Source organism: Oryctolagus cuniculus, chromosome 1 (assembly GCF_964237555.1).
Source record: "Oryctolagus cuniculus chromosome 1, mOryCun1.1, whole genome shotgun sequence".
Classification (NCBI taxonomy): domain Eukaryota; kingdom Metazoa; phylum Chordata; class Mammalia; order Lagomorpha; family Leporidae; genus Oryctolagus; species Oryctolagus cuniculus.
In genome coordinates this window covers 195749523-195774002 of record NC_091432.1, presented here as the reverse complement: position 1 = coordinate 195774002, position 24480 = coordinate 195749523, and the positions used below count along the sequence as shown (strand labels likewise).

Here is a 24480-nt window from a genome sequence, read left to right as displayed (position 1 = left end):
AAACTAGGTAACTGTTCAGTATCATTATAGTAATAAAGCAGAATTTAAGGGAAAGAGGAAACAATACTAAGCACCAGCATGAGCCAAATGCTTCTCTAACCCTGGCCACATCTAAACATATCATGATTCCCACTGTACAGCTAGCTCAGAGCAATGGAAAAACATGCCCCAGCTCTTTCCACCTCCAACTGCTGCCCTCTGGGTGAGAGACTCCTGCTCTGCAAGTGGTGCTTCCTGGCTATCTCCCACCAGGGCCTAGAGCTGAGGACAGTAACAAGAAATCCTCTCAGGATAGACTTCATTTTGTTTTTATTTTTTAAAAAGATTTATTTATTTGAGAGGTAGGGTTAGAGAGAGCGGAAGAGACAGAGAGGTCTTTCATCTGCTGGTTCACTCCCCAAATAGCTGCAACGGCCAGAGCTGTGCAGATACGAAGCCAGGAACCATAAGCCTCGTCTGGGTCTCCCACAGGGGTGCAGGGGCCCAAGCACTTGGGCCATCTTCTACTGCTTCCCCAGGCCATAGCAGAGAGCTGGATCGGAAGAGAAGCAGCCAGGACATGACCTGGTGCCCATATGGGATGTCAGCGCCACAGGCAGAGGTTCAGCCTACTATGCCTCAGTGCCAGCTCGAGGATAAACTCCGTTTTAAACTCAGGAGTTGCCTTTGCTACTTTCCAGGGGTCCTCTAGCAGCTAGGTCTGGGCTAGGCATTGTCACATATTCCCTGTCACTCTCTATGGGGCCATAGGTGAGTAGAAAACAGCAACTAAAAACCGGTTTTGCTTGCAAGTTGGGAAACAGCTTTCCATAAGCCTGCAGGACTCTGCAATTCAGAACCCACTTCAAAGTTCCACCCATATCACTTTGGCAGGAGTTCACGTGGTTCGGTGGTTCAGTAACTCCAAGAGAAAGTCAAAATCAACCAAGTTTCCAGGCAGGTGTGAGGGAAAAGATCTTTGGCTCGGGAATAGGTTGAGATTCAGAGGAGAATCTGGGCATTGTCAACGCTCCCAAGGTCCACATTTCCCTAACTCTCAAGCATTGCCACTGATCCTGCAAACTCCAAAATTATTCCAAGATCTAGAATTTGGTCTAGAAACTCCAACAATTGGGCAGAGAGCTCTTCCTACTCCTCCCATCCCCAGAAACAAGGCACAGACTCCATTGTTTGATTCCTGTCTTGTCTTATCTCCTATCTCTCCTCTGGGTTCTTGGCTCTTCCCCATTCTAGCTAATCCTCAATCAATGAAGACCAAAGAGAATGAACAGAGAGAGTATACGTAGATTTGGGGGGAGGGGTAAAGTGTTATTCTGGTTTGCTTTTTTGTGGAGGCAGCAGAGGCAGCAATCTGTTCCTGTAGCTACTTTTCTGGTTCTATGGAATGAACCGAGACTGCACTGAGGCAAGAGGAAAAGCGAAGGGGAAAGAAAGTATGGGCACTGCTGGCTTTTCAGCTGTCAGGCTGGGGCAATCACTCAGAACTTGTCCATTCTGAATGCTTATCAGAATGCTAAGGACAAACAGACAAATCTCTCTCATAGGTCAAAGTCCAAAAAAAAGAAAGGTCAATCTGAACTTAAAATACTGATGAGTAGAAGTTGGCAAGCATGAAGGAAGGCTGGATGATGGATACCAACATGCAGTGAGATGCAGGTTACAGGTTCTGGTGTCCCAGAGCACAGAGTGGTGACTGGAGTTCACAATCACGTACTATGTGCTGTACAAAGACCTGAGAGAGGAGCTGATAGACTCCAGGCCAACTGCCAGGTTTGATTGGTTTATCCCATACATATGTGGGTGGAAATGTTGCACTGAATCCCATAAAAATGTGCAACATTTTTAGCAACATATGCTAATCTAAAACTTAAAAAAAAAACCACTAAAATGACAAAAAGAAAAAGTACCCAGATCCCCTTAGAGTTTATAGAACATTCCCCTGACAAGGAAATAGACACTGAAAGAAAGTGATTGCCTCTTACTTTAGATAAACTCACTGTGCTCCCCAAAGTGTCTTTCCTTATCCACCAATGGAGCGAAACCACACTTTAGAGTCCTTGACTGTTCCTATGTAGTTTTAGACAGACTCTCATATTTCATCCATATGCACCAATCCAAGCTGCCCCTCCCTTCTCAGCATGTCCGCAGCTCCTTTCCCTCCCTGCCAGCCCCAGCAGGTCATCAACCTTGTTGAAAGAAAAGTCCTCTGTAATAGCAGAGTTTAGAATTTCATTGACTGAGTTTTAAATGCATTCGGATTTTTCCAAAAAATGGATTAGACCTCACATTGTTTTGGAGATTGCTTAACTCAGTAATTAATCACAAATCTTAATATGGCAATTATGTGATCTTTTACATCACTTTTAACCATACCATAAAAAAAATCTATCATTCATTGACACATAACAATTTACTCCAATCCTTATCCTTAATAATGTTTCCAGCATCACCATTCAAACAAGGCTGCAATCCCTGCACACACAGCTCCAGTAGGTCCTTAGTCCACTTCCTTAAACAAACTTCTAGCTTTCAGTTCCTAGAAGTAGGACAGTTGAATGAAAGTGTTTGCATATCTTCATTTGGTTACGCATCACCAGAACACCCGGGGAAGGTACTAGTTAAATGATTCTTTTCTCAAGAAGTGAATGGGGATGCCTAACCTAGGTAACATCATTTGTTTTTATCTTTGGCCAGAGATTTTTTTTTTAAAGCCCATTTTGGTATTTCTTTAATCACTAGTGACATTAAGTAATTTTCCATCTGTCTGTTAGACATCTGAATTTCTTCATTTGTAAACTGCTGGTCTGCCAGACAGGTCAAACTGAGTGACACCAAGATGGCCTCAGTGACCAAATGTTCTTGGTGACTGAGCTATTAATGTGGACGAGACTCAGCTCTGTAACCCTGGAGGGGCTGGAATTGCTATTGACCTGTATCGCATCCTGAGACTTGTAGTTTCTAAGATTTTCTCCTTATATGAATAGGGGACAGTCCCAAAATCTATTGCACAATTTGACCCCATGCTTGGGTACATCATGAGCTTCCTTGGTTATAGCAAGATAAGGGGCTAATCAGCTTAAATCATGGGCAAAATCCACTTTGGGGCCAGCGATCTTTCCTACACATGAATCCAGACTGAAGACCTGAGACCAGCAGCAATCTTGCAAGCAGATTTTGTGAAGGAAACTGAGCACAGCTTAAATGAATGTTAAACCATCATTTTTGTTAGAAACCATGCTGGACCATCCACCCAGCTGACAGTAAATATTAGTACTGGCACCTAAAAGTGGGGCCGTGCTATGAAGTTTATCTGTCTCATCCAGATTTACAGAAATGCTTGAAATAGTTGACTGACATTAGCTTAACGCCAATGATCGGACAAAAATAAGATTCTTCTCTTGGGGTTTCTCTTCAGCCTCTGGAGCATCTAAATTTATTATTCAAGTTGCTTCTGCTATTAGAGTTTGATCCTGCTCGGTTGCCACATGATAAAGAGGCATAGATGCTTATAGGCTGCACAAGCAACCAGAAGATTTCCAGTCAGAGGGACTAGAGGAGTAACCCAGCACAGCAGAACTCCTGTCAGTAGTGGGGTGAAGACAGGGTGTGTGTGGGCGTGTGGGGGAGGCTGGGGGAAGAGGAAGTCACACACGTCAGTCTCCAAGGGAGCTCACACAGTCTGAAAGAGCCTTCAGTAGACCCGCTGAGAATCACCTCTCTGTAGTCTACAAAGTGCAGAGAGCACACGCTCAACTGTTTATTTAAGGTCTCTAAAGACACAAGGAAGTTTTCAAAATCTGTGCAGACACCAGAAAGAGGTTTCTTCTGTATTTCAAGAGTTTTGCCCACCCCACCCACTTCCTCTCATCCTGAATTTCCATGGTTTCTAACTCCCAAGTTCAAGTAGTATAGCACATCTCTAGGGTTTACTTCAGTTCATTAGCTTCAGTTTTTTTCTGCTTAAGAAGAAATTAATTGGTTCCACTCTTAAACTGACTGTTGTATATCTAAATGTTATGCTGCTTATAAACAACTTTTTTTGGTTAAAAAGAAGATTCCAATGGTGCTGTCTATATAAGTGTAAACACTGAGGTCAGAACCACCCAGATCAGGGAATCGGTATAGCCTGCTAACTTGGTTCTTTTACAACAGAGGGCAGGGAATATAAGTTCTTTGCTTTATTAAATGTCGATGTGTGTGGGAAACTGGATAAACTAAACACCTCTGAGTAACCCCAGTGACTTGGTCACCTTTTTGATCCTGTAAGCTCTTCGAAATAATGATTTCAACAAAACAAAATCTCTTAAATGAGATACCTGTAACTAAAAGAACTCTGACGTAGAAGCCATCAGAACACCTGTGCATTTCACGAGAGGATGGAAGAGAAAGGAACAGCTTGGTAACAGAACCAATCCATCAACACAGCTTCTACCACGAATCACATGGAAGGCGCACTGCAGAGATGAGCAGAAATCTGCCCTCTAGACCAGAAAGCTTAGCCACCACGAGGTAACTAACCTGCCTCTGTCTGCTAAAATTTTAAGTTCAGAGTCTGTTTTCTCTCAATTTTCCATCCCACCCTAGACAACTAAGTAGTATGTTCTACATGTATTTCTAGATTTTCTTCTAAAGCTATATTGATTAAAGGATTCAGTTTCATTTTCACTTAGCCATGTAACTTTTCCACACCTTAGCTTCCCAATCTGTAAAGCAAAGTTGACAATTTTAAAAGTACTAAATGAAAAACAAAATTATTTATTTGTTCAATGTACAATTAGGCTATATGTCTAATATGTTCCAGGAACTCTTCCAGGTCCTATGGCTGTACAAGAAAACAGTGACAAATGCCCTACCCTCACGGTACTTCCATTTTTGTGGAAGCAGACAGACTATAAACAAACCAACAGATAGTGACCTGTCCTGTGGATAAGGCACAGTGGGCACAGCAGGGAGTGCAGGGGCTGTGGGCTATGTCAGATGATCAAAGGCCTCAGTGACATGGAGTCACTCAGGCAGAGTCTTGAGTGAAGCAAAAGGACAATCTACGTAGAACGTGGGGGAGAAGATCACATGCCAAGGTCCTGTGATGGTGACACAGTGCGTAAAAGTACAGCAGGCAGGCCAGAGTAAGTGAGGGCAAACAAGACGACAAAAAAGGCAGGGAGGTGGCGGAGGCCAAGCCACATGGAGCTTCGATGGCCACTGCAGGGACTTTGACAACCTACAAACTTCTGGCTGTACGTTTCATTTAAACTGTGGGCTTCCAACATCAAATCTGCTGAAGTCTGACAAGAAATGAAATCCTAACATGGAAGTATTAGAGTGCACTTATAAAGGAACTACTTCCTGAAATCTGACTGTTCCCCTCAACTTCAAGATGAAGTAACACTGGAAATTCTCAAGACGTATCACGAAAATGATCATGACTCACTTGTGCACAGTCACTGCCAAAAATAATGGTCAGAACTTGGGGGCCTGGGGCAATGCTGCGGTAGCACCTAGCAGAGCAGCCCTGCCTTTGTAAGGTTCCCCCGCTTCTGGCCGAGAGAGACTTAATACTCCCATTAAACTCATCTGTCATTAGCTGTAGCCACACAGACTCAAAAGTCAGAAACATTCATTTTACTCTTTAGTACCACTGTGGACAAACAAAAACAGAGTTTCGCAAAAAAAAAAAGTCTTGGTGAATGCCAGCATTTCTAAGCCCCAGAGAAGAGCTGAGAAAAGAAGTCATCGTGGGGTCAGACAGCAGAGGGAAAGCAGAGGCAGGACTCCTCAGAACGCAGCCCCCTGGCCCCGCCTACCCTCACCCTTTCCTCAGTTGAGACCATCCTCAGCCTGCGGGTCCCCTGTACTTGCAGCTCCCCCAGCATCAGCGGGGCTTAGGAAGTCCTACTGCATCCAAGTCTTGACAGGAAGAGGAACACAGGGGACAGAGTGGTGGATTTTTTTAAAGCATTACAGAGCAGCCCAGCGGAGACTTGTCCTTTAGAAGGTGATACATTTAGTGGATCATGGTAATGAACTTTCCAACTCAAATCTTAGGAATCAGAAGAGTGTCAGCACAAAAGGCTGGATGTCCGGCTGCCAGAAGTCTCTCAGGGCCATCTTCCCCTGTGTGACTTCACCAAGTTTCTGAAGCCAACCTGATTTCATCAGGGCAGGGCCCCAGAATGCCTGGACTCAGGCATGATGATTTAGGCTAATAAAGTTCTCAAGGGGCCGCCACCGTGGCATAGTAGGTTAAGCCTCAGCCTGTGGTGCCGGCATCCTACGTGGGCGCCGGCTGGTGTCCCTGCGGCTCCTCTTCTGACTCAGCTCTCTGCTTATGCCCTGGGAAAGCAGGGAAGAATGGTCCAAGGGCTTGGGCCCCTGCACCCTTGTGGAAGACCCAGAAGAGGCTCCTGGCTTCAGACTGGCCCAGCTCTGGCCGTTGCAACCATTTGGGGAATGAACCAATGGATGGAAGATCTCTCCCTGTCTTTCCCTCTCTCTGTAACTCTACCTATCAAATAAGTAAATATTAAAAAAAATTTTTCAAAAGTTTGATGTACAAACCCATCAGGGGGGCCTGGGTTCCTGTTTGCCGACAGGCACATTCTTTCCCCACAGCAGGGCTGCAGCATGGTTAGGGAATAGAAATCTGAAGCATGTTGAGAGGGGACAGGAACACAAACTCAAGTCCATCACTCTCTAGGCAACAATGCCCAAGTTCTACCATGGTGACTCACACCATCATGCCACCTACACTGACTCCTACTGCACTGGGTAGAAGATGTGACAAATACGTTAAAAAAATATGTTAACACAGCAGTATTAGACCTAAGTACATCCGGTACCTGGGTCTCTCTGGATTGTCTAAGAGAAGAAACTGATCTGATTCATTCATACACTTGATATGTATGGACCAGTGGGGTGAAGGCATAAAGCTCCCCATCTAACTTCAGTCACTCACAGATGGGGGAGACCGGCCGGGAGGTGACCACAGTATCACGCAGTCCATGCTATGGAAGGGACAAAGAAAAATCCACGGAGAGCACCTAACCCACAGTGGGAGGGAGTCAGTAAGGCAGCACCTTGCACGAGGCTTCCAGAATCACACCGAGGTAGGGAGTCAAGGGAACACTCTGGCAGAGAAAACAAGCTGCGGAAGGGCACAAAGTGGGCAGGGAGTCGTTGAGCGGCTCCATGTGGCTGAGACACAGGGTGCACACAGGGAAAGGCTAAGAGCGAGAGGACACATCAGGGTCCACACTAGGAGGGATCTCACTGAAGGATCCGGATTTACGCCAAAGACAAGCAAGTCCCATCCAAGGATTCGAAGTTGCGATTTTCAAGACCAGATGTGCCTTTCAGCGACACTGGTGACAGCATACTCTTGACTTGGGAAGGATGCTGGGCTGGTGTCAGGAAGGCAGGGCACAACGCTACTACAGGCATCAAGTCAGAAAAACGCGGCAGAGGTCATGGCGAGCGGCAGGAAGGAAAAGATCCCACGGAGAATCAGGGACACAGAACGGGTTGGAGGTTGCAGAGGTATAGGACAGCTCAGTGGTTCCCATGTGGGCAAGTTGGCAGTCATTGACTAAGACGGTAGCAGGAATGCTGGTTTGGGGATGGCCAGTGGGTAGTTGCATCTGTGGGCCTAGAGCTCAGGAGGCTGGGCTATGACAGAAGTTGGTTTAAAAAAAAAAAAAAAAAAAAGAACCAGTGCTATGTTACTCCAGAAGTCCTAGAGCCAGGAGTGTTGTGTGCCAGGGAGTGCCAGCACCTCATCCATGCTGTGCCCATCCAACTCTGTGACAAAGGCATCAAACACGAAGCCAGAGTCAACTCTACTGTACCAACAAGCAACAAACGTGACATCACTTTAGAGTCACTTCACATATGAAGGGACTTCAAAAAGTTCACAGAAAAATACGTTAAAAGATAAGTTTATTTTTTTGCCAAACCCCTCCCTCCACTCCAAAATCCAGTTTTTTTTCTTTTTTTAGAGTTAAAGACAGTGAGAGGGAGAGACAGAAAGGTCTTCCTTCCGTTGGTTCACTCCCCAAATGGCCACAACAGCTGGAGCCACGCGATCCGAAGCCAGGAGCCAAGTGCTTCTTCCCAGTCTCCCATGTGGGTGCAAGGGCCTGAGCACTTGGGCCATCTTCTACTGCTTTCCCAGGCCACAGCAGAGAGCTGAATTGGAAGTGGAGCAACTGGGATTCGAACCGGCACCCATATGGTATGCCGGCACCGCAGGCGGAGGATTAACCTACTGCGCCATGGTGACGGCCCCAAGTTTTTCTCTCTTTTTTTTAAACATTTATTTATTTATTTATTTGAAAGGCAGAGTTATAGAGAGACAGAAGAAGAGAGAAAGAAAGGTCTTCCATCTGTTGGTTCACTCCTCAAATGGCCACAACAGCCAGAGATGGGCCCATCTGAAGCCAGGAGCTTCTCCTAGGTCTCCCATGTGGGTTTCGGGGTCCAAGCACTTGGGCCATTTTCTACTGCTTTTACAGGCCATAGCAGAGAACTGGATGGCAAGTGGAGCAGCTGAGTCTCAAACTGGTGCCCATATGGGATGCCGGTACTTCAGGGGTGGCTTTAACTGCTAAGCTACAGTGCCAGCCCTTCCACAGTTTTTTCATATAACAGATTCTTGATTAACTTCTTGAAGTCAGCTTTCTCACCAAGATCCAGATAATCAAATGGATTTTAAAACTGAAATCTCACTTTAAAACAATCTTTAAACCCTAAGGTACGTAAATGACCAGTCAACCCCTAAAACACCCTTGATTTGGGCAAAAATTGTTTGATAAATAACTTCTTAAAATGCATTGATATGAATAACATAGGCATCACCAGCACCTAGAAAGTGACTGAGGCCTGATCTGAGCAGAAGGCTCTGTGAATCATTAACACTGGAGCAGTGCTGTGGCACATATGGTTAAGCAGCGGCCTGCAGCACTGGCATCTCATATCACAGCGCAGGTTCCAGTTCTGGCTGCGCGGCTTCCGATCCAGCTCCCTGCTAATGTGCCTGGGAAAAGCAGTGGAAGATGGCCCAAGTAACTGAGTCCCTGCCACTCACTTGGGACACCCTGATGGAGTTCCAGTGTCCTGGTTGTTGTGGCCATTTGGGCAGTGAATCAGCAGATGAAAGTTCTCTCTCTTCTCCCCCACTGCCATGTCACCCTGCTTTTCAACTAAATAAAATAAGTCTTTAAAAGAAAACCATGTAACATCACTAAAGCCCATCTTGAAGCCAGTCTCAAGCCTCCAGCCCACGCAGAACTGCACTTCATTTGTCTGACCTGCACTTGCACACGGCAGACTCTGGGCAGTGGTTTGTTTACCTCTCCTCTTCGTAATCAAAATTCAAGCCTGGTGAGTCACGCAGGATGCTTTAGCTTACTCATGACATACCTTCATGCACGGTGTCACAACTTGTACCTGGCTTTGTAATTCTGCAGTAACGGTCACAGAGAGGAAGCCGAGGATGATGAACGAAGTGCTCCTTACACATCTGCTGGAGCAATGCCCAGGCAAGTCCACTATCTAAAGAGGGACCTGCCCAGATTCTTAGATGGAGACAAGAGAATGAGACTCACAGCATCCTTCCTGCAGTCCTGTTGCCTCATCAAAGGTGGATTAGCTTTTGACAATGAAGACTAAGTAAAGCAGAAGAACTGGCTCAGAAAGTATGTCATTTTAGCAATTCTAAACAGGTGAAGGGGTACAAGATGTGTCTCCAAAGACACAGAACACTTAGCAAATGGTGTCATGCCTTTGCCTGTTTGCAACAGCTAGTCCCAAAGCCCTTTGGTTTTGATTCTGCACTTAGAATCAGACTCTGCTGTTTTACTGTTGTAGACAAGATTCCCGTTAGCACCCTGAACCTCCGACTGGGGAAGGAAGGAAGGAATGCCCATCTTCGCTGTTCTGCCCAGCTGACAAGGGCTGCTGGGATAATGAAACAAGGTAGCACGTGAAAGCACACTGTACACTGGGTATCTGTGGGCTGCCACAACTCATCAGAGTACTGCGGACTCATTTCCTAGGGGCATCACAGGCTCTTGCTTGTAGCTGGTGAGATTTAATTCTGCATTTTTTTTTTTTTTAATTTTTATTTATTTATTTATTTTTTATTTTTTGACAGGCAGAGTGGACAGTGAGAGAGAGAGAGACAGAGAGAAAGGTCTTCCTTTTGCCGTTGGTTCACCCTCCAATGGCCGCCGCGGCCGGCGCGCTGCGGCCGGCGCACCACGCTGATCCAAAGGCAGGAGCCACTTACTTATCCTGGTCTCCCATGGGGTGCAGGGCCCAAACACTTGGGCCATCCTCCACCGCACTCCCTGGCCATAGCAGAGAGCTGGCCTGGAAGAGGGGCAACCGGGACAGAATCCGGCGCCCCGACCGGGACTAGAACCTGGTGTGCCGGCGCCGCTAGGCGGAGGATTAGCCTAGTGAGCCGCGGCGCCGGCCTAATTCTGCATTTTAAAACAACAAATATTTAAAATACAGTCAATAATCACTCTTGGGGCAGGTATTTGGCCAAGTGGCTAAAATGCTGCTAGGGACACTCACATCCCATGTGGCAATGTTTGAGTTCTGGCTCCACAACTGATTCCAGCTTCCTGCTGATGCACACCCTGGGGCAGCAGGTGACGGCTCAAGTACTTGGGTCCCTGCCACTCATGTAAGAAAACTGGATGGAGTGCAGAGCTCCTGTGAGCATTTGGTGGAGTGAACAAGTAAAGGAACAAATAAAATGAAAAACAAATCAATTTTAAAAAGAAAAAAAATTCACTCTTGACCATCATAGTGACCCAGTCTTAATTAGCTTTATTTTTCAGGCCTTTTCCCTGGGGTGGAGGGTTGGGGAAGCACTCTTAGATCAGAGAAGATGTAAGGCTTCAGATATACATATATATGTAACAAAAATGACAAAAGATCATAAAAACTTTTCCTTAAGAAAAGCTATTTTTTATACTAACTCAAATCAAGACTCTTTTTGTAAAAATTCTTTAAAATTTTTAAAATTTCCATGCAGGTGAGAAAAATATTCTTGGCACCCAGTAATACCTGAAATTTTTTCTTTTAATGTGATGATTCTCTTTTGTATTTCAAATTTTTTTTCCAGTGGACTCCATCAATTCAAACTAATTTAACTTGCATTTCTGGAGTGTCTCCTTTGCATTAAGCATTGCTAAGTACCATGAAGAAAAGCAAATGACGAAAACGCTCCTTTGATATGAAGATTACAATCTTCCAAGAAGACTAAGACAAGCACATAATGACAAAATGGTAAGAGTCTTAAGAAAGGTCAGAGAAAAGTGACAGCTACAACTTGAATTAGACTAGCAGGCAGAGGGGAGGGCATAGCAGAAGCAGAGAAGCAGGCTAACACTGTAAGTGTTCAAAGACCACTCAGCAGTCCCGTCTGGCTGACATCAGGGCAGAGCAGATGAAAGGTTTCTATTCCAGCAGTCAGTAAACACTGCTACCAAAAAACGAAGATGCCAACTCCTGGCGAAGGACGAGCAGTGAGGCGCACTGGCTTTTAATGCTCCTGACTGTTGAAGCTGAACATTCCCACTCTCCTCCCCACTCGCTATGTGTGAAACTTCCCAATAAAAGTAGCTACAAAATGGGAGCGAAGGCCAACAGATCCAGAAGTGGTCGGCTGACGGATTCTTGGGCACTGGTGCTAATCCTATGAAGAACTTCCTGAGTTCCCGACAGCTGGAGGGAGAGGGTCAGAATGGACTGTGCAGGGGAAGGGGGAAGCAGACAGGGCACAACAGGACTGCAAAGGCCAGTGTGCCTGTTTTTGCTTCCCCTCCCAATTTCCATAGAGAGCACGAGAGCAGCAGGGGGCTGCTACCTGGCACACCTGGGTCACTGTGTCTTCAGTGTGCTATGGGGGTTAATTCTGGTCACATCAAATGTAGAAAAATTGATAAGCAAGAGAAGGAAACTGAAAAAGCAACTGTACTCCAGCACCAAGAGAAAATTCCTCATGGTTTTGGCACCCATTACCTTGTCCATGCAGGTTCACACTGACACATCTGCATGTGCTTTCTGTCTTCAGGAATGATTCTGTGTTACATGCTTTTCAGTTTAAAAACTACAACAGCATGCTCCAACACCAGTTGAAGGGTTACATACTTTGACCTCGAACTTTTAACCTTGGACAAGAGTTGAAGTCAAACATTAATGCTGTTCATTGAAATGTGCTGATCTGAGAAGGATTTGTTATTTTAAGTTAATAGATACTAGTATTATATATCCCAGTTCAGAAGAGTGATATGAGAAAGCACTTTGTTTTACTGGAGAAGTGGAGAGGTGGCAACATTCTTACTGAAAAAAACTCTTCCTTTTAAAAGTATAAGTTGTTGAGATTGCAGTGTTTTGTTTGATTTTTAAGTTGTAAAAATAATACGTAAATGTTGTAGGATAGGCAGACATGCGGTATCACAAAAAGTAATAAAACTTCCCTGTCTTCCTTCTACCACATTCCACTACCTCAAACTGGCTAAGAGGTATGCTTGTTTTCCAGATATTCATGAGGCTATTTTAAATACATGGAATGTGTAATCACACACACCCTTTACATACCTATACAGCTATTCAAAAATACACAGGTATTCATACAGTGTGCACATACAATATGATGAGAATTTTCTTAAAAAAGTTAATAATTCTTTTTTCCTTGGCCCTGGAATCAGAATAGTTATTAAAGACACTACAGGTTTTGCATAAGAACACCCAAAATTCCCATACTGCAGGTCCATCTATCCCAGCAGAATGTCAAAAGTGGCTCCAGGATGGGAGCTGGGAATAAAGACTCTCACTCACCAACAATGGCTGTGTCCTTAAAGCTAGAATATTCCTGGTCTTAAACAACCTACTACAGTTTCTTCCATATTTGATTTGAAACCCTTCACAGTTCTTACATCCAGTTTTAGCCACCTCAGAGATCCAAGTCCCTGGCATTCATGCATAAAGTCTTGAAGAAATTCCAATTCCATGAAACAAGGCTCCTGTTCTCATACTCTAAGACAGAGGTAGAGGTCTGCAAACTCAGCCTAGCACTAGCATATCATTAAAATATGCCTGCTCTGTGGTGTAGTGGGTAAAGCCGCCACCTGCAGTGCCAGCATTCCATATGGGTGCGGGTTCAGGTCCTGGCTACTCCATTTCCAATCCAGCTCTCTGCTATGTCCTGGGAAAGCAGTGGAAGATGGCCCAAATGCTTGGGCCCCTGCACCTGTGTGGCAGACTGGGCAGAAGCTCCTAGCTCCGGATCTGAGCAGCTCCAGCCGTTGTGACCATTTGGGGAGTGAACTAGTGGATCAAAGATATCTCTCTCTCTGCCTCTGCCCCTGCCTCTCTGTAATGGTGACTTTCAAATAAAGAAATCTTAAAAAAAAAAAAAAATCAAAAATCACAGTGGAAAGCCCAGTGCTATGACATAGGAGGTAAAGCCACTGCCTGCAGTGCCTGCATCCCATATAAAAAAATAAATAAGTTCTGTTGGAACATAAAGACGTTCATTTGTTTGCAAATTGTCTATGGCTGCTTCCACAGGACAGCTGTGCTGAGTAACAGCAATCTGCCCTTCTACACAAAGTTTGCTGACCGATATTCTAGGATATGGTGAAAACATACTGTTTTTTGCTATCAAAAATTTTGGAGGACTTTAATCAAATAGCCCATATCCAGTGTCTTTGTCCAGGATAACGAGTCAATTTTCTACTAAAAACAAACCAAAAAGCACCTTAGTTCTGACAGAACCAGTGGTATGCCAGTAAAATGTTTAATAAGTCACTCTCCACGGGGGAAAAAGCCCCCATTTGTAGCATCTGTCTAATTCCACAGTGCACATGTTCCCATTGTGGCCTACTTCAGGTGAAAACTGTGATGCAACTGAACGCAGAGGTGGGAAAAGCCAGTCGCAGTAAAGCACGGGTTTTTGGGACACCTGCTATCAATGACCCAACCCCTCACTTTAAAGTCAGAAACACTGAAGCTGGACAAAGCGTTCATCCAAGGCTGGAGGCAAATTCCCACACAGAGTCTGGCTGCACCACGGAGAGCTACTTCCTCCACAAAAGCAAGCCAAAGGGAAACCAGGCAAAGCAGGTCTACCCCAGGTGTATGGTAATAAACACTGCCTTTCATCACCACCTTCCCAGGTTTGCTCAGCGCGTGCTTCGGAAGCACACTTCCAGGAGGGAGTATCTTCCTTCACACAGGGCCATGTCTAATGCAAACACTCTGGCAGCGGACTGTCCCAATTAGCCAGGAGTCACCTAATCTATGACTACAGCTCCTCCTGCGTTCACCACTTTCTGGGTGATGTGATAGGCAGTCAACAAATATCTCTGAAAAGAGAAAGGAATGAGAGACTCCACCATTGTAGTGGAGTCTTAAGCAAAGAACACAGCGGGTGCTCCGCGTTCAGGGCCCAGTCTTATCTCCACCTGTGGACCATGCAACAGCCGGTGCTCATGGGCAGTAACATTTCTCAAGTGTCTGTGGCAGCATCTGAGCTCCATCAGAGCTCGAGAGGCTCTGCTGGAGAGAGGAACAGAAGGAAGTCAGAATTTTCTTCCTTTGCCATGTTAATTTCTACCTGGAACTTGCACTGACCCAGTGTGACGCCAAGGAGAAAGGCTGATGGCGGACATCCCTCTACCCTACACCAGGAGGAGCACCACTCCCAGGGACACACCTCTGAAAGGGGAAAGAGCACCGCGATGGGGCATCACACTCCAACAAGCTCAAGGCTAGCAGCTACGCAACTGCAAACAGCAATGAGGAAAGGAAGGCGAACGCATACCTCCCTGCTATTCTGGAAATCCCTTTTTGACTACTTGGCAATTCTCACACCAACCCCTACACACTTGGCAGGTCCTGCTAGGCACAGAAACCATCAAAGCCATGGGTGAGCGAGCACTGTCAGGCTTTCAAGAGGACAATGAGATTTGTCACGGCTTACGGGACACCTAGTGCCAGGTTTCTAGGATGAGGTTAAGCTTGGTTCCACACAGCAGAGGTTTGCACTGTCCATGGCATGGGTGGTGTGTGTTCCCACCCAGATGACAGATCACCAAAGAGAAACACGCCCAGCCAGTTAAACCTCTGAAGCTCTCTACCTATACCAGAGGTTCTCAAAGTGTGATGCCGGGAGAACGCCTGGGTGTCTGCAAGGTGAAAATCCCCTTTATCGGGACTAGTAGCCTTTTTCAAGCTCCTGTTTTCGGGAGAATACCGTGGAACAATCTAGAAGCTACAAATGATAAGGGATATTGCAACAGACTTAACACAGAAGCAGATAGGACAACCCGGCCTCTCCTATGAAGCCTGACCTTCAGGAAGTTTGCAAAAACGTAAAACAATGCCACACTTCGCAAGAACGTTCTGTTTGAAGAAAAACACTGCTTTTCAGGAAAATGAGAGAGACTTGTTCATTATGAAATATAGTACTAACTTCTCAGTTCTGTTTCTACACTGTAAGTACTTCTAGGAGTAAGCCACATGAACACAGGCTCCCTGGGATACTAAGTTTTCAGAGTGTCAAGGAGCACTGGTTTCAGAACGGGTTGGGAACTTCTCTATTGCACGCTGTCCCTGGTGAGGTCCTGGATGAATCGCGAAAAGCACCCCAATCTCCTGCTTCACTCTCAAACGGGTCAGGTGGACCGGGGGTCGCTCCCCTCGGCCCATCTTCCCTCTACCCGTCGGGGTGGAGTCCCCAGTCTGCCCGCCCAGCTTCGGCGAGGGTTTCCCTCTCAGGTCATTCTGGCCTGGACAAGGACGCTCCAATGAGGCCCGCACCGCCTCAGGGTCTGGGGTCTAGGCTCTCGCGGCGGGCGGCACGCGCAGCCAAGCTAAGAGGGGCCGGCAGAGACGCGTCCACTTCCCGACCCCTGTGCCCGGAGCGACACAGGCAGGGGACAGCGCAAAGAGGTCACCCCGGGCCTCCTCTGGGCTCGCCCCCACCCCCACCCCCTGGCCGCTACTGCCTCGGGCGCGGCGGAACCAGCCCGCACCGACGCCCCGGGGGGCCTGGGTGGCCGGCGCTCCCCCGGCGGACCCCGGTCGGGCCGAGCCTACACTCACCGCAGACAGCTCGGTGGGGATCCCGCGACTTGCGCGCGCGGACCAGGCTGCGGGGCTCGTTCCCGTGTGCTGCGCGGTTCCAGCCACCGCCTCCACGCTCCTCCTCAGCTGCCCCGGGGCTGCCGGACGCCGAGCCGAGCGGGGGCGGGGCGGGCAGCGGGATAGGGCGGCGAGGGCCGGAACCAGCGGGCGCGGCGGCCGGAGGGGGCGGGGCCGGACCGCCTCCGCCCCGCCCATGCCCCGCCCCTCCCCGGTGGACCTAGCAGGAAGGGCGGGGGCTCCTCCGTCTTCTTGGTCCACAGCCAGGGCCATTGTCGCTCTCGTTGCACTAGAAAGTGAGCCGACGGTGTGGCCGTTAACTGCAGAGGCTTCGTTATCTGGTGGCCCCGTACATGTGTAGCTGCCCTTGCTGAGTTCCCAGTAGCAAAAAGCACACGTGGGCATGGGGATCGCGCTGTCAGGACTGAGCTTCCCCGTGTCTGAGGCTTAGGAATGCACAATTTTCATGTGTAAGGTTTTTTTGTTTTTTAACGTATGTACTTTCTAGTGTGTACACCTGTCCGAAGTCCGAGAAATGACACTGAGTGGGCGGTCCCGAGACCTGTTTTTGACGTTGGTAAATGTACCCTCTCAGGTAAACGTAGTTTCCAGAAGGAATTAGATCTTTCTAGATGAAAGGTGCAGAGCTTTCCCACACCAAATGATCTGGAAAGTTACCGTAGGTTTCCACCTTGAGTTGTCGTCGTTTTCTATCTGGATAAACAGCTTGTGACGTTAATAATTAATAGCTAATACTAAAACTGTTACCGTTTACAACTGGGAGGCTGCCCTACCAGAGCCCTGTGATTGGATCTTTCTGTGTCATCCCATTCAACTCTTCTAGCCATCCTGCAAGCTTTGCTTTGCCCCTCGTGCTGCACTACAGGGTATGGGTAACCTCTACTTATATTTAATTCTGAAATAGAAAGTAATATATTTTTAAAATTTATTTATTAATTAGACAGAAATCTGCCATCCACTAGTTCACACCCCAAATGCCCACAACAGCCAGGGGGCAGCTGGGAACCAGGAACTCAGTCTGGCTCTCCCACGTGGCTGCCAGGGACCTAAGTCCTAGAGCCGTCATTTGCTGCCTCCCAGGTGGATGTTTGCCTGAAGCTGGAAGGAAGAATGCGTTCAGGACTCAAACCGAGGCACTCTGATGTGGGATGTGGATGTCCCAAATGGATCTTAACCACTGGCTGAACACCTACCCTGTGAAATACAAATTGTCATATTTAATCTTGAAGGGGTGGATTCACAGTATTTCCAATATGGGAGGATGCTTTCTTCCCACTCATGTCCTTCCATTTACATTAATCAAGCAAAGTTTCCTTGAGTTTCTACCATATTTTAGAGGTTTAACACAAGCCCCCAAAATAACTGTCCCCTTGGGAGCCCTATGGGGAAGGTAAGATTAGGAAGAAGGCACAGAGCAGGGTAAGGATATGTCCAGCTAAATTTTGATTCATACTAAAGCAGCCCGTTAAGGAAGAAGAATTTCTTAATATTCAGTGGTAACAGACACATAGCTGATAGCCTTCGATAGAAAATTATTAAGTCAGGCAGGGTGCTGTGGCCCAGCAAGTTGAGCCACCGCTTGCAACAGCTGCATCCAGTATCAGAGTGCCTGGGGTCCAGTGCCGCCTCCATTTCCAATGCAGTTTCTTGTTAATATATACCATGGGAGGCAGAAGATGATGGCTCTAATACTTGGGTCCCTGCACCCAACATAGGAGGTCTGGATGGAGTTCCTGGCTATTGATTTTGGCCTGTTCCATCCCTGGCTATTGGCAGGCATTTGAAGAGTGAGCCAGTGGATGGAGGATCTCTCTCTCTCTCTCTCTCTCTCTCTCTCTTTCTCTCTGCTTTTCAAGTAAATACTTAAAAAGAAAATAAAGAGCTCTAAAGGGAACTGAGATTATTTGTACACACACTAGCCAGAGTTACACAGGAAATACTTCCCACATCACTGCAATGTATTGCTCTTGGACAGGGCAGTGACATGCTGGCCAGGAATCCAGCGGCCTCTCTTCTGCTCTTGTTCTTGCTGACTGTTCTGTCGTACTTGACACTGGTGATTAATCTTCCTTGAAACTCTAGCCTTCTTTTGGCTTTCCAGCTTTCTGCTCCCATGATTCACCTCTAGCCTCTTTGATAACTCTCTTTTGGAAGCTCCTTCACTGCTCTTTTCTCCTCTTGCTCTACACATCATTCCTTAGACGGATGAGTGTTGCTTTGTCCACCTTCTCACTACGAGAACTCCCTGCCATTTCTAGATGAAACCCATTATGTCTCCATCATGGGTCCTACTGAGCTTCTGATCACCACACTCCATTTCCATCCATTTGTTGCATCATCACCTGGATTTTCCGAAGGCACCTGTCACTCATCACATGTAAAATGGGAAATCAGTGACTAACATCTGTCTATCCCCTTCCACTCCAGCCATCCAGCTTCATCCTCATCCCAAGTCCCATGTTTTGAGTTTGGATCTTGTGGCTCACTGAGAAAGCAAAATACTTAAGGGGTTTAGAACCATCTTACCATGCTCATTCAGGGTCCCTCCCGCCTAATAAATATTGATGTCATGATACAGAGGTTCTGCTAGGGGCCTCACAGGGGAGAGGAGCTCACCCAAACATAGTAATTGCTCAGGCCCACAGTGCTGCTCCGGAGACTAGAGACAGAGGGGCCCTCAGATGAGGTGATCGCGTTCTTCTTGCTGCCTCACCTGCCAGAGGTTCTGCTGCTAGAAGAACCACAAGGATTCTGTTAAGAGACCTGCCATGTTCTGCAGTGACTTCAGTTCCTTGTGAAAACTGGGCTCCTGAGTTTATTGAAAGATCCTAAAGAAATGTAGGCAAATAACATAATAGCATGCTTTGTAACTTACAGTGCACCTGCATACACATTTAATAGAAAGAAGTGGCGTGAGGAACAGTCTAGCAAAATGGTTCCCAAACCTCAGAATGTATTGAAGGAGTATATTGAAAACACAGATGCTGCAGGCTGAGTTTGATTCCAGTGATCAGAAGCCTACCCTGGGGTGGGTATTTGGTACTGCCATTATGACGCTGCTTCTGAGGATCCCATCCCATATGGCTATATACAGGTGAGTCCTGCCTCCACTCCTGATTCCAGTTTCCTGCTAAGGTGCACCCTGGGAGGAAGCAATTGATGGGACAAGTGGTTGTCTCCCTGCCACCAATGTGAGTGACCTGTATCCCAACTCTTGGTTTGGCTTGGGGCAGCCCCAGCTGTTGTATGCATTTGGGGAGTGAACTAGAGGATGGAAGATCTCTGTCTCTCTGACTTTCAAATAATTCAAAATAAATAAAATACATTAAAAAAAGAACAGAACTCTACCCTTTGAGAAGCACTCTTAGAATCTGGGTGTTTGGCCAACTCGCAAGAGGACTCTTATGAAACATAGAGCGCCCTGTTTCTCCTGCCTCTTGCTTCATTAGGTCAGGGATGGGATCTGTGCCAGGATTCTGAGAAATCTGAGTTTTTGCTGCAGATAATTCTACTCAAGCATGTCTACAGATTGGCACCAGGGACCTGCTACCTTGAAATATGTGCTCTGTGAGGGCAGGGGACTGTGTGGGTTCAATACCTCAGACGTGGAGATGGGTGCATAATAGGTACTTGGTATAGGTTTGTTGATTGACTGTCAGTTTCTTTCTATTGCTTAATTTTCTGCTGTCTATTGGCCTTCATGATGCTCATAGTCCTCTAGCATGGCTCAGATGGAAGACATCTGCTTGGCAATGAGTGAGGCACAAAGAAGTCCTCCCGGATTTCCTGTTTGAAGGGAATCTAGCACCCCTAAATTCTCCATTGAATGTAGGTCTTCCTACCAGAAAAAGTTTGAAATAAATGTTTTCTGTTCCTCTAAAAAATAATTATATTCACAATAAGGCAAGGGCGTTCCTCGCCTCATCTGACTCCTACACATATCCACCTGCCGCAGCCCCTCTGCTTGCCTGTGCCCTGCCTACCATGTGCTTAATTTTCATTCTTGCTTTCTTACTAAGTGTCTGAATCCCTGAGCTGCCTCCTCAGGGAATCAGAATCCTCTAGCCAGCTGCTTAGAATTAAGTGCCATTTCCCTCAATATATTAACAATATATTTTCTTCAGTATAATAATAACAGCCAAATGTCATTCAACTGTCACAGTCTTCACAACAACAATTAGAGGTTGGTAATACTGCTGTTGCCGTTTCATCAACGATGAAAGTATAATTCAGAGCAGTCACACAACTTGCTTCAGGTCACACTTGCGTAGATGGTGCTCCTGGGCTGGTCTCCAGCGCTTGGCTTTCCCCTTCACACAACAATCATCGGAGCCCCTGGAGTGGGAAATTACTTGTTCCTCGGAGAAAAGAACCGGGACTTAAATGTTCCGGGGGTGGGGGGGGGGGACGGGCTTCATTCAACTACTGCATAATCTAGAGTTCTTTATTCATATTTTCAGAGCTGGTTCTTCCTGATTAGAGCAAAGAGATCCCTGCTGCACCCTAGTTTGAGGCTCAGCCAGGTACAGTTAGCCCTCGTTCTGGGGGATGGAAGTGTTGGAAATCAGGGGCAGCTCAGTTGTGAATTTCAGGATTGGTGCATAAGCTCCAGGCATCTGCTGCTTTTTCCTGTTAACTTATTGGATCCTCTTTGAATGTGTTACACTTCCTGCAGTATGGTGAGCGAAATAATCTCTTAGACTGGCTTATTAAATCTATTCAGGTATGCAAATATAGTGTCTTGCTCTGAGACTGCAGCTACTGATTTATTTGATTTTTTTTTTAAATTATTTGTTTGAAAGGCAGAGTGACACAGGGAGGGAGAGAAAGGGAGAGAGAATGTGTAGAGTAGCCTGAATTTGAAACAGGCACATGGGATGTGGGCATCTGAAGCAGCTTAACCTGCTGCACCCCAACACACACGCCTGATATTTTTCCAAGAAAATGATTTTGGGGCCAGCATTGTAGCACAGAGGGTTAAGCCACCACTTGGGATGCTCCTGATCTGGCTTTCTGTTAATGCATACCCTGAGCTCAAGTGCTTGGGTGGGAGAGCCAAACTGAGTTCTGGGCTCCCAGCTTCAGCCTAGCACAGCCTGGGAGGTTGCAGGTATTTAGGGAGTGAATGAGCAGATGGAAGATCTCTCTCTCCTTTCTCTCTCTCTCTGCCTTTCAAAAACAAACTTTAAAAAAAAAAGAAAGAAAATGATTTGGTAACACTAATAAGAGAAAAAAATAGCAAAATGTATCACTAATTTGGCTCATTCCTATTTCTAGTTCATAAAGAGGTTGCTTTTGAGTGTCTCTTAAGTGCTTTTAGAAGGGAAAATCCTTTTAGCCCTCATTCTTGGTGGCAGGAAACAGAAACAAACAACATAGGAAGATGCATTTTGTCATTTTCAGTAACCATGAGGGCTAATAAAGGCGCTGGCGGTCAGCTACTGCCCTCTATTGGAGGAGGTGAATATGTGGTAAACGCATTGATCTGTAGGGAAGTATGAGAATGGTTAACATTAGGAGAATAACAGGAAGAAGAAAACATAAATGAATCAAAAAAATCTACCCTCTATCTCTACTTTCACATTTACCAAATGATCTAGAAGTTAGAGTAGGTATCAGAAATTCATTTAGGGGCTGGCATGGTGGTACAATGGTTAAGCAGCTGCCTGCAGTGCCGGCATCCCATATGGGCACCCGTTTGAAACCTGGCTGCTCCACTTCCGATCCAGCTCTCTGCTATGGCCTGGGAAAGCAGTAGAAGATGGCTCAGGTGCCTGGACCCCTGCACTCGTGTGGGAGACCCGGAAGAAGCTCCTAGTTCCTGGCTTTAGATCTGCCCAGCTCTGGCCATTTGGGGAGTGAACCAGCATATGGAAGACTCTCTCTCTGGCTCTGCCTCTATCTAACTCTTATTTTCAAATAAATAAATAAATCTTTAAAAAAAGTCATTTAAGGGGCCGCGTGGTGATGTAGCGGGTAAAACCTCCACCTGCAGTGCTGGCATCCTATATGGGTGCTGGTTTGAGTCCTGGCTGCTCCACATCTGATCCAGCTCTCTGCTATGGCCTGGGAAAGCAGTAGAAGATGGTCCAAGTGCTTGGGCCCCTGCACCCATGGAGGAGACCCCAAAGAAGCTCCTGGATCCTGGCTTCAGATCAGACCAGTTCTGGCCATTTGAGAAGTGAACCAGTGGATGGAAGACCTCTTTCTCTCTCTCTCTCTCTCTGCCTCTCTGCCTCTCTGTAACTCTGCCTTTCACAGAAAATAAATAAACCTCTTAAAAATTCATTTGATCCACAAACTGGTTCTGCTAGGAGCTTAATACAATGGGTCACCAACTGCACATGATTCATTCATTCAACTCTGGAACCCTGAGGATTTATTGTGATTATTTTCCTAGGATTATTTTGATGTCATTTCATGCTTACAGTCTTCATCTTTGACATATGAAAAGCTAATATTAATGGTTACTTTTAATTTCTCCTGGATAATGCCAGATTCCTCAACATTCTAACTACATTTACCCTCCTTTGAAATTCTATACCATTGTAGTTTATACTCAAGAGATTCTTACTCTTTAAGGCATGGTTATTATTGTTTTATGTAATTAATGTTTATATGAAAGCAAACATTTACTGTTTTTGCTGTTCTTCATTCTTTGCTGGATATTCAGTTTTTTTCTGAGGATTATTTTCCCTTTTCAAATACTATTCCTTAATATTTCCTTAGGTGTGGGTCTGCTGGTGATAAATGTTCTCACACTATATTTGTTGATGGAAGTATTTCATTTGTTGTCTTTGCTTCAGATTTTTTTCTTGGATATTTACTTCTAGGTTGGCAGTTATTTTCTTTTGTCATTTTAAACTATCAACATGGGAGAAGCTATTTAGCCTAGTGGTTAAGATACTGGCATCCCACATTGGAGTGCTTGGCTTTGATTCCTGGCTCCAGCTCCTGGTTCCAATGTCCTGCTAATGCAGACACGGGAAGCAGCAATGATTGCTCAAGTTAATTAAATTCCTACCATCTACATGGAAGACCTGGACTGAGTTCTGGCTTCTGGCTCCAATCTCAGCCTGAAAGAGGAGCAGCTGGGTCTCATGGCCCCCATAAAGGATGCTAGGGCCACAGGTGTGAGAGGCTTAGGCTACTACACCAGTATATCTTTAAATAGGTGCAGTGTGTTTCCCTCTGACCCCTGCATTCCTTCTTTATTTTCTCCCTAATTATCTTTTTAAAATATATCTGTCTACTTGCTCAGCAGGGGCCCTGTTACCACCGCCTAGCCCAGCCTACCGAATGTAGGCGCTCAGGAATCGTTGAATCAGTAACTCCTGAGTGGTTTCACTCCTGGGTGGCTTCATGTTGGAGCCCAGGGGCCGCTCTCAGACTAGAGGATCAATGTGCTCCCCTGAGACCCCAGACTTGGCGTGAGCTGCGAAGCCGACAGGGCGCCTGGAGCTGCAGGGCGAGGATTTTCTGCCCCAGTCTTGTTCTGAATACTTTTATAATCTTATATAATTTTTGGTTTTAACCAATTTGACTTTCCTGTAAATTTCTTTTTCTCTGCTTGGAGTTCATAGGACTTTTGAATCTGTGCTAATGTATGTCAGTGCTGTTGGAAAAAGTTACTGCATCTTTAAATATTGTTTCTGTCCCATTCTCTGCCTCCTTTCTTTCTGGGATTGCAATTTCACATAAATCTGACTGTCTATGTCTCTTGTATTTTTCAACATGTAGCTTTGTCTTTTATTGTAGCTATTTCTTTCTGGATGTCTTCCAGTTACTATGAAAGCAGTAGATTCCCAATCATTTGTCTTTAGCCACAAAACAAATTCACTGCATGCATAGCCACAGTTTCCGTGGTTCTGATACTGTGTTATTGTCATATAATGTATATTTGTGGATAATGAAATCCTTTATCTCTAACCCAAGAGCCTCATGTCTCCTGTCAACATCCATGTAGTAATAATAGGCTAAATTGTTAGCTTTATGGGGGGTAAAATCCCAGACCCTAACAGTTTTGGTGACAAGAGGAAATGCTGGCAGAACAGTGCCTTTCTGGCAGATCCCAAGGGCTGTGTTAGCAGATGCAAGGGGACTGCAGGATCCAGTAGCAGATGCTGTCCCCCAAGTGGTGAACAAGAGGGAGGGTAGGTTTCCCCCACTGTCCTACATGTGAATGAACGTCTAGAAACTGAGTGACAAGGAGCAGGATGGAAACAAAAACCCAGTGGAGCTTTGTGCTCACTTTCCTCATGAGTAGGAGGAAGTGATGCTGTATGACAGTGGGACAGC

General features: G+C 46.1%; 1 protein-coding gene across 3 annotated transcripts in view; it reads right to left on the bottom strand.

Moving 5' to 3' along the window:
• Positions 1-16299, bottom strand: part of ACO1 (aconitase 1) — a 60929-nt gene extending 44630 nt beyond the window's left edge. The window contains exon 1 of one of the 3 annotated variants that reach the window (XM_008248341.4): positions 16123-16299. The gene's annotated coding sequence lies outside the window, so the exon portion shown is untranslated. 3 annotated transcript variants of the gene reach the window in all.
• Positions 16300-24480: the final 8181 nt, after the last annotated feature.